Here is a 9458-nt window from a genome sequence, read left to right on the forward strand (position 1 = left end):
CTAAATAGATAAAACAAACACTAACAGACATAGAGGGGAAAATTGACAGCAATGCAAGGGTTCAAAAGCCACGTGCAGCTAGTGGCTACTGTATTGGACAGTGCAGACATAGAACATTTCCATCCTTGGAGTAAGTGCTATTGGACAGCACTGTACGGAGGAAGAATGGGACTCTGAGAACGACTTGCTTGGAACCACACAGAAGTGGGATGGGACCCATATCTCTTGCTTCCAAAGCCTCTACTCCCAGAGCCTGGACTATATTTGCCACCGCCTGGCCCCAGAACAAGGAGGATTGTTTGCCTAGGATGGTAGGTCGACTTGGGAAAGCGAATAAGAGATCAGAAGACTGTGGGTGAATACCAAAGTGAAGAAAAGGAGCCAGCTGTTCCTGAGGGTTATTTTTATCCTGCCCAGATATCCTGGGGAGCTGCTCCCCTCCCCTTAAAGCTATTTTTATCTCAAGAGCTGGAATCAGAATGCTGTCTCCCTTGGATGGATGGAAGGAGCCACTGACACATCATAATTCTAGCAATGGGACCTCCCGTTTGCTTAACAATCTCCAAGGTGGCTTTGTATCCATTCTCTGGTGCCGTTCTCGAGAGTGCAAGCCCCAAATTACAGATGGGGAAACTGAGGCTTGGATGGGTGCAGTGAGCTGTTTCAACAGCTCCCATGTGGCAGAGCTGGGATTTAATGTCAGGATGAGTCTGGGGTGGATTTCACGCCCAAATGGAAAAAAAAGCCTGAAATTGTTCCTGAACTCCACCTCACCCCTTTCTGGATGAGTGGGTAAGTCGCTTGATAGCTTTGAACTTCTTTTCTCTGGTCCATGACACAGAGAATTCTAATCTTTTTCTTGCCTCCTCCACAGTCTTGCTGGGAGTCTGGCCAATGGAAAAGCTTTTGGTAAATTGGAAAACACCCAACGCCCAGAAAAGATTTATAATAATAATAATTATTATTGTTATTATTGTCATCATCGTAAGCTGTGAAATCTACCACTGTAGGCAGCCTCCATCACTTCCCCCTCTTTGGGCCTCAGTTTCCCTGCTTGAAACCTGAGCAGTTTGGCCCAGAGGATCTCCAGGGGGCCTTCCTTCCAGCTCTGGCTTGCCATTTCTATGACTCATTCATTCAGTCAACAAGTGTTTATTGAGTTTGAGCAGCCTGACACGGTGGGGAAAGGAAGGACCAGAAGGCTCTCTGTCCAGGCTGTTGCAGCCACATATGCAAATTTCCTTGTGTTTTCAAAAGGCAAATTATGGGAAACATGTTATTCACCATAACGCACTCACCCCATCTCTCAGGGAAAAAAAAAAAAAGTCCCTCCAGCCCCACCAAGAACTAAGCTAACAGAAGACAGAAACCCACCCTTGTTCCTCTGGGCAACTTGCCAGAAGCTGAAAAGGGGAAACTGTGTGCAGCGTGTGTCTCTGGGGCTGCTGCAGACCCCATAAACAACCTGTGTTTGTCTGAGCTCCCTCCATCCTGAGAGGTCAGCCACAGCCAAGGAAAAAAACAGCCTTGTTCTGTGCCCGGCCGTCCCCAGAGAGAGGAAAATTGTCCATAAATATTTTTATCTTCATGGTCACCAAGGGAGCTGAGAGGAAGGCTTTGATTCTCCAAACCCCTGGACCACTCCCTTCCTCTGGGGACCCCCTGGTCGAAGCTGACCTGGGCGTCCCATCTCCCACCCCCAAATTATAGGCTGCTGCCCACGTCGCCTGCCCCCAGGAGGTGGTGGGATTAGAGGCGGGACCGCACTGTACACCGTGGCCAGCCTCAGGACTGCTGGAATCGCCTCTCCCAGCCAGCTGGCTTCCTGCTGGGAGCTGGGTGGTCGATGTAAAGAAAAGGAGGACCCAGAGGTGGTGCTGGGTTGGGGGGAGGGCCCCATCCGGATCTAGAGTTGCCTCGCTCATCAGAGCCCATGTAGAGGAGGTCCTGAGAGGCAGTTCTGATCCGAGAAGTGGTTTACAGCAAAACAGATCCTTGGAGTCCAAAGGACTTTCTAGATCCAGAGAAAGAATGGATAATGGTGCAATTTCAGACTCTGCGATAGCCACTGACACAGACATTCTGGGTCAGGAATTCCAACCCAGAACTCCTAAAACCATCCCACACGGAAACCTCCTGTGTCCCGTCCTGCCTTGCTGTCACCTCCTTGCCTATCTGAAGAAGACTGCTACCTTCTAGAACTTTCTAGAAGGGAACGCTGCACTGGGGAGTATATCAGACATGAGAACCTCCAAGGGTCATCCAAGTGCGAGGTTCTGTGGTTCCTAGATCACTTGAGCCATAAAATTTCATGCCCAAAGCGTTAGACTTCTCATGCCTTTTGATGCCAGGGCTCTGAGGCTCTAAAATCCTGGAATCCTACTTGGCACTGCCTTTTGGCTTCTATGATTCCACGCTTCTGAGGCTAAGATTTCTGTGATTCTTCAACTCTGTGACCTACTTCAGCGTAGAAAAGGACCTCACACAAGGGGGCATTCAGTCCCAGCCCGGATTATGCTCAAAGGCAACCTGTGTGGCTGCCTGACCTCTCCTCTTTCTGTGATGGGCAGCATTCCTGGCCCCGAGGCTTCCAGAGCCTGGCCTGCCTTCTGACCTTCTCCTAGCCAACTCCCCACTTGGCCCCTACTTAATCCCACCCAGCCCCACCCAGCCCACATCACCAGGTGTGGACAAGGAAGCTGCTGTGGCAGCCAATGCCCTGGTCTCCTCCATCAGCATCCATTCCCACAGGACAGAGAGAAAGAGAAGCAGTAACTGTTTCCTCAGGCAGTGTGCTCCCCAGTGACTCAGAAACCAGAGAAGGTGGGATTGTCCCTGGACCCAGTCATAGCTTGCTTCATCCATATCTGGGTGATTCAGAGACTCTGTCAGCCTCAAAATATGCCCTTCCGCGGCCTACCCTTGTTGGAAACCCCATCTGTAGGAGATGCTCCTTTAGACAGAGGTCTCTGGATAGACTGTGTCAGCTGGAGGGGAGAGAGGGATCCTTCATTCTTCTTTCACAAAGGCTAAATGTCAGTCCACAACACAGGGTACAAGAAATATGGCCTTCCTTTATTTTCTTTGAATAAACTAAATTCCAACCTTGAGTCCGTGCATCACCGTGCTGGCAGGAAATTCAGTGTTGGTCACTACTGGGCTCCTTTACATCCCCCTATCCTGGTTCTGGTCATGCAAAGGTCCTGTGGTCTTATGCAGAGTAATACATTTTGGGAGATCTCTCTGTCCTTCTGCTCCCATCTGTGGCCACTGAGGCGCACACTGTCTGTGCCAGATGTCCCTTTACGTCCAGTGACCTGGTGGCAGGTTCTGGACATAGGAAGCTAAGAAACCAATGTGTTGCATCCAGTCTTCCTAGGGACACCATGGAGCATCCCCTCTGAGGCTTTATCTGTTTCCCACCAACCCGAGGACCCACCAATGCCAACTTTCTCCTCCTCCTCGCCTCTTCCCTTCCCATCTGGGACCCTTATCTCCTCTCTGAGCTCACACAAGACTTTACATCAAGCAGCCCCAGCGTTCGGCTCTCCCAAAACTCCAGCCACCAGAGCATCTTGAGGGCTGACCAGCTGCTTGAACCGGGGATGAAGGAAGAAGCACACAGATCACAGCACCAATTAGTACCTCACAAGCTCATCGTCCCATGCACACTTATTCGCACTTGACCTTAGAAGATTTATTGGAGCAGCTGGCTGGCTCCTTGCTAACAAAGATAAGAGCAGAACCCCAGAGGAATGGGTCACGGCACGGGTACGGTTTGTGGGGTTGGCAAGGAGGTGAGGTCTTGGAAATTAAAGCTCGGCTGGAGCGGCTATGTTGAGAGGGAGGGGTTTGGAAAGGGGTGGGGTATTTGGGAGAGGCCTGATTGGCTCAATGCTTCCCTGGCCCTGCCTGCAGCCCTGGGAAGGGTCTTGAGAGCTGCTAGGGAGAGAGAACAGCCACACTTATGAGGAGGCCTCTGGCAGCTGTGCAAAAAGCACCGGGCTTGGAGTCCCAGAGCCCTTTCTGGCCTTGAACCTACCAAATTCACTATGAGACCTTGAACAAGTCTGTCCACCAATTCCCCGAAGCCCTCCACCCACCTCCTCCAGGCCTTGGTTCTCGATCTGAAAATACAAGCACTGGGCTTCCCCTCCTATAGAGCCAGGTCCTGATTCCCTGGCACTGATGACCACATATCTCCAACTGGGGGTCTAGCATCATCCTTGTCTTTGTTCTCCATGGAGCCCCTCCCACCATCTTGAAGAGAGCTGGCCAAAGGCTGCTGTTTGCGTGGGCTCTGGCCCGGAATCACAGCTCAAGGACGGCTGGGGATGGGGTGGAACACAAGCCAATCAGAAGTGGTTGCATCTCTATATGTACCGTGGAATATTATTCAGCCATAAAAAAGAAGGAAATCCTGCCATTGGCGACAACATGGATAAACCTTGAGGGCATTAAGTGAAATAGGTTAGACAGAGAAAGACAAATACTGTATGATCTCATGTTTATGTGGGATATTAAAAACCAAACTCACAGAAAGAAAAGAGAAAGAAAGAAGAAAAAAGAGAAAAAGAAACCGAAGAGAGGAGAAAATACCAAAGAAAAGAAAAGAGAAAACCCGATGGAGAAGTGATGCAGGCACCCCTAGTTCTCAGCCCCTCGGTATCAGGCCCAGCCATGGGCAGGGACAGGAGAGAAAGAGGCAGAGAGACAGAGATGGAGGCAGGAAAAGACAAAGAGAGACAGAATTCAGAGAGGCAGACAGAAAGGAAACTGGAAACATAAAGAGAAGTGGAGAGAGAGAAGACAGAGCCATGTACAAGAAGAGAGAGGACAGAAAAAGAACAGGACAGATGGCACCGGGAGAAATATATGTCTTAAATGGAGGAGAGAGACTTCCCTGGTGGCCCAGTGACTAAGACTCCAAGCTCCCAATGCAGGGGACACGGGTTCAATCACGGGTCAGGGAACCAAGATCCCGCATGATGCACGGCACGGCCGAAAAAACAAAAAAGGAGGAAAGAAACATCACAGGAAGAGAACAAGAGAGGGGTCAGAGATTCTGAGATACAGGCAGAGAAATTGAAGGAGAAATGGGCCAAGGAGAGAGAGGAGAACACACACGTGCACACACATGGTCACACACAGCACACACACCGTCACACACACCAAGGACGGGCCAGGAGAGGAGCTGGAAGACACAGGCTCAGCCTCTAGCCAGGAGGGCCCTTCCCACTCAGCCAGACCCCTGGTGACCCCCAGAAGCCCCTCAGAAGCCCCCAGATGCTGCAGCCTGGTGAGCTCGGATGACGTCACTACAGGCTGCTCCCTTTGCCTGCTGTGCACCCAGCCCAAGTAACGCGCGTCAGTGGCCTCCTTGAGATGCTGGTACAAAAGCCCGCCGGTGCCCGTCGTGCCGTCTGCACTGCAGAACCCACATCCTCACTCCTTCCCTTCCCCACCCCGCTCCCCCTGGCTGCCCTCCCTCCCTTCCAGGTTTTATCACTAAACCACACATCTGGTCTCTCCGTCTCGGGCTCTGTTTCTAGGGAACCTTGCCAAAGACACTCACCTCTCAGCTTCAATTCTTTCTGAAAATAGAGGTAATCAGATTCACCCCTCAGAGTTGTTCTGATAATGAAATGAAAGGCAATACACAAATCACTTGATATGCGGCCTGCCTGGCACTGAGTCAGCCCTTAATAAATGCTCGTCACCACTACCATCATCATCATCATCACCAGCGCAGAGGACTGTGGGTAAGTGGGGAGACTGAGGCCAGGCAGGTCCTTCCTCTCTTCAGTGCTCTGTTTCTAGCACAAATGGCTCCCGTGAGCTTCATGCCCATCTAGCCAACTCCCTGGAGGTCCCATGGATACTGCAAACTCAGTCTGTCCAAACCTACGCTCTCACCTCCTCCTCATACCCCAGCTTGCTTCCCCTCCAGCGCTGTCCTCCCCTCCTCCTGCCCCCAAGAAGGACAGATACTTTGTCATTTATTGATCTTTCTAATGACAAGAACAGAGCCTGGAATCGAGGTGATACTTCATACATGTTTGCTGAATGAATGAATGAGTGAGTGAGTGAAGGGGAAACATCAACAAGGAAAGACATAACTTGCCTAAGAACACACCAAGCATGGGAAAATAAACCCAGACCTGGGGCTCCTGGTCTCACAGCCCCCTACAGGTTAAGCCAGCAGCAGGCGCTGCTGGGGACCAGCCTGGGGCTCTCTCTGCCCCCATCCCAGGCCCTTTGAGTCTCTGAGAGCAGCACCTTGCAGCCAATATCCAGTCTCCCGAATCATGGAAAGAGTAAGCAGTGCAAGCAGAGGCCCAGGGACGCTCACGGGCTCTCCCAGGAAGCTGGCGACGGGCCGTGGGGAGCTTCCAGCCACTCCTGAGTTGTGTGCGCAGGCGCTGTGTGCGCAGGTGGGCTCCCTGCGGGAGGGAGGTGCCTCCTTCTGTCCTGGGGCAGATGGCTGCTGCACCTCGCCTCACTGGCTTCCAGGGCCACAGGACCCTGGGCCACGGCCCACCGCCCAGATGGGAAGACAGAGGCACAGTGGGCTCACCCAAGGTCTGAAGTCAGAAATTACAGTCACCGCTGGAGCTATTTTTTCAGCCCTTTCTCTACTCTAGGCACTGGGCTGGGCGCTCTGGCCATGGGATCAATTCCTAGGCATAGATCTTATTATCCCCACTTGAAACACAGGGGGCAATGTGGCCTAGAAAGGCCGAGCAATTCACTCAAGGTCATGCAGACTCAAGGTCGGGCTGGAACACTGTGGAGTCCTGGTTGGTCCCAGAGTCAGCTGTGACACAGCCCCTGATCCCTGCGGATTTGTCCCTTGCCCTGGGGGCCTGGGCACAGGTACCCAGCTGATGCTGGGTACACAGGCGCTCCCTTCCACGGCCCTCACCCGCCCACCGGCCCTCAAAGCCCCTTTCATGGGCCTGCTCCACACCCCACTGGGGAGGCCAGACAAAACCGCTAGTGTTGGCATTATTTTTCTATTTCCAGATGGATCTGTTTTCTGGCTCCATCCAGGGCCTCCCATCACTGCGTGGGGGCTGGAGACCCAGCGCCAGGTTAATATTAGGAGGCAGCAGGAAAAAAAGGCAACCCGAGGCAGCTGCTTACAGAGTGCTGGGCTGTTCCAGCAGGGCAGTCTCGGGGGAATATTCCTGGGGCATTTAAGGGGGCCTGGCAGCCAGGTGAGCCGCAAGGAAAAAAGAATACTCCTTTTTTTTTTTTTTTTTTATTTAATTTTTCAAGGAAGCTCTTCAGTGTTTCATTTGGGGCTGGGGGCCACCATGGAGTTCCCAGGTGATCTGTGGAGCTGAGCTACACTCTCCACACGCTGAACTGAAGATGGTATTTTAAAATTTAACCAGGCAGTCATTCATGTAACCAACATTTACTGAGTACCTACTATTGTCAGGCGATACACAAAGGTATCTACTCTGGTGGAGCCCACAGCCTACTAGGGAGATGGCATTAGTCAGATCATTGCACATGTGAAGGGGCCCTTACCACTGGGATAAAGTGCTGTGGGAAAGAAGGCCCAGATACAGAGGATGCCAGACTTTGGTTTTTTTTTCAAACCACCCAATCTAAATGCCTGATATTTCAAAAGAAGAAAAAGAGGCTCAGAGAGGGATAGAGACTTCTGGGTACCCAGAAAGGGTACCAGCGTCCAGAGCTGTACTCCCCCCAACTTTGGCTGGGCCATGGCGGAACGACATGAACAACGATAGAATCCTGGCAGCCTTGCCCTTGACCTTGGGGGAATATGTAAAGAAGATCAGGATATGGGGAACTTTACTGACCACCATCGATGAAAGCCAAGTGTATGAGAAAATTGTCTCCAAAGCTCCTTAAATCTGTCTGTTAATGGAAATGTGACTCAGTTATTGTTACCAAAAAATCCAATCCAGCCCAAGGGGGGACATGTTTCATCCTCTTATTGGCCTCCAACATCCAGGAACAAAATCAACAGATTTCTATGTTGTATGTTTGGTTGGGGCATAGGTGGGAATGGGGACAGGGGAGAGACGGGAGGTCCTCTGAGGCCCAGGAGAAGTACCAGGGGAGTTTGACCTGAAGCAGAGTCATCTCAGTGTGGGGGACAGCCACTTGAAGGGCTGTCCTGTACAACAGTCCATGTGGTCTGGGTGGCCTTGAGAAAAGCTCCAGAGGGAGATTTCACCCCACACGGAAAAGGAACTTGAGTTTCAAACTACGTACGGATAAAGATGGGGGGTGGTAATCAGCCAGGCCTGGCGGAGGTGAGGGGCAGTGCAAGCAGAAATCAGTGACTCTTTGGCAGGGGCTTGAGGGGAAACTTCTGGCCCGGTTGGGAGACTGGATCAGAATCCAGGGCCAAGTGAGGTCTACAGATGTTGTCACACTCAGGATCCTGGCAGGAGGCAGTGCACACTGCTAAAGGGGTCAACTGAGACAGCCTTCAACGCTCCAGGCAAAAAGACTAGCTGATAACTAGTGATAACCACCGCTAGTGACAGTGATAAAAAAAAAAAAAAAATTAGAATGGAACTCCTCCTTGGAAATATTCAAAACAAGGCATCCACAGAAGACTGGGCAGGGTTGTGGGAATCAGCCGGGGCTGGTGAAGACCCGGGGGCAGTGAGAAGCTCTTGCCATCCCAGCCTGAAGGGGCAAGGGGAGGGAATGGGTTAGGGGAGCTGGGCAGGAGGTGCAGCCTTAGGAAAGCAGCCATCGCAAAGCTACAGTAGCTCAGGGCAGAGAGGTTGCAAATACCCCAGCCTCTCTCCCCTCCTGCCCTCCGATAGCGGTGTCCCCACAAAGCAAACCCATTCAGAAGTTAGGGGGCCAGGGAGCCAAGGTGAGGCTTGCAGCATGTAGAGGTGAGCCTCCTGGGGCACAGGGCAGGGCAAGGAAGGGCAGGGGGTGGAGGGAGGACTAGAGAGGGGGAGGAAATAACAAGATGAGACATGTTTTGATTGGTTATTCATGTGTCCATCTTCTAAAAAAATGCCTTGGGTGGTAGGGCAATTTCCAGACGGCCACAGGCCTCAGCACTCCCAACTGCCTTACGCTTCAACTGGCCCAGTTTACATACGTTCCCACCTGGCCGCTGTAGGCAATTGAGTCTGTGAGCCCCAGGAAGAGGAACTCAGAGGTGCCTTCCAAACTCCCTCTGACTTCACGATTCTCGAGGAGGAAGGAGTTAGATGGAGAAGAGAGAGTCACTTGTTCAACGCGTACTGAGCCCCTCCGCTGTGTTGGGACCCAGCTGGGGTTCCGGGAAACCAGTGTTTGTCAAGACAGACTGGTTTTTAACCTCAGGGATCTTACAGTCTGATGGGGGTGACATGAATTTGTTGAACAAGCATCTGGTAGGCATGGTTGGGTGTTGGGGACATAGCAACAAGTATTAATTCCCCTGCTCTTATGTTCCAGTTAGGGGA

Source organism: Phocoena sinus, chromosome 6 (genome assembly GCF_008692025.1).
Source record: "Phocoena sinus isolate mPhoSin1 chromosome 6, mPhoSin1.pri, whole genome shotgun sequence".
Classification (NCBI taxonomy): Eukaryota; Metazoa; Chordata; class Mammalia; order Artiodactyla; family Phocoenidae; genus Phocoena; species Phocoena sinus.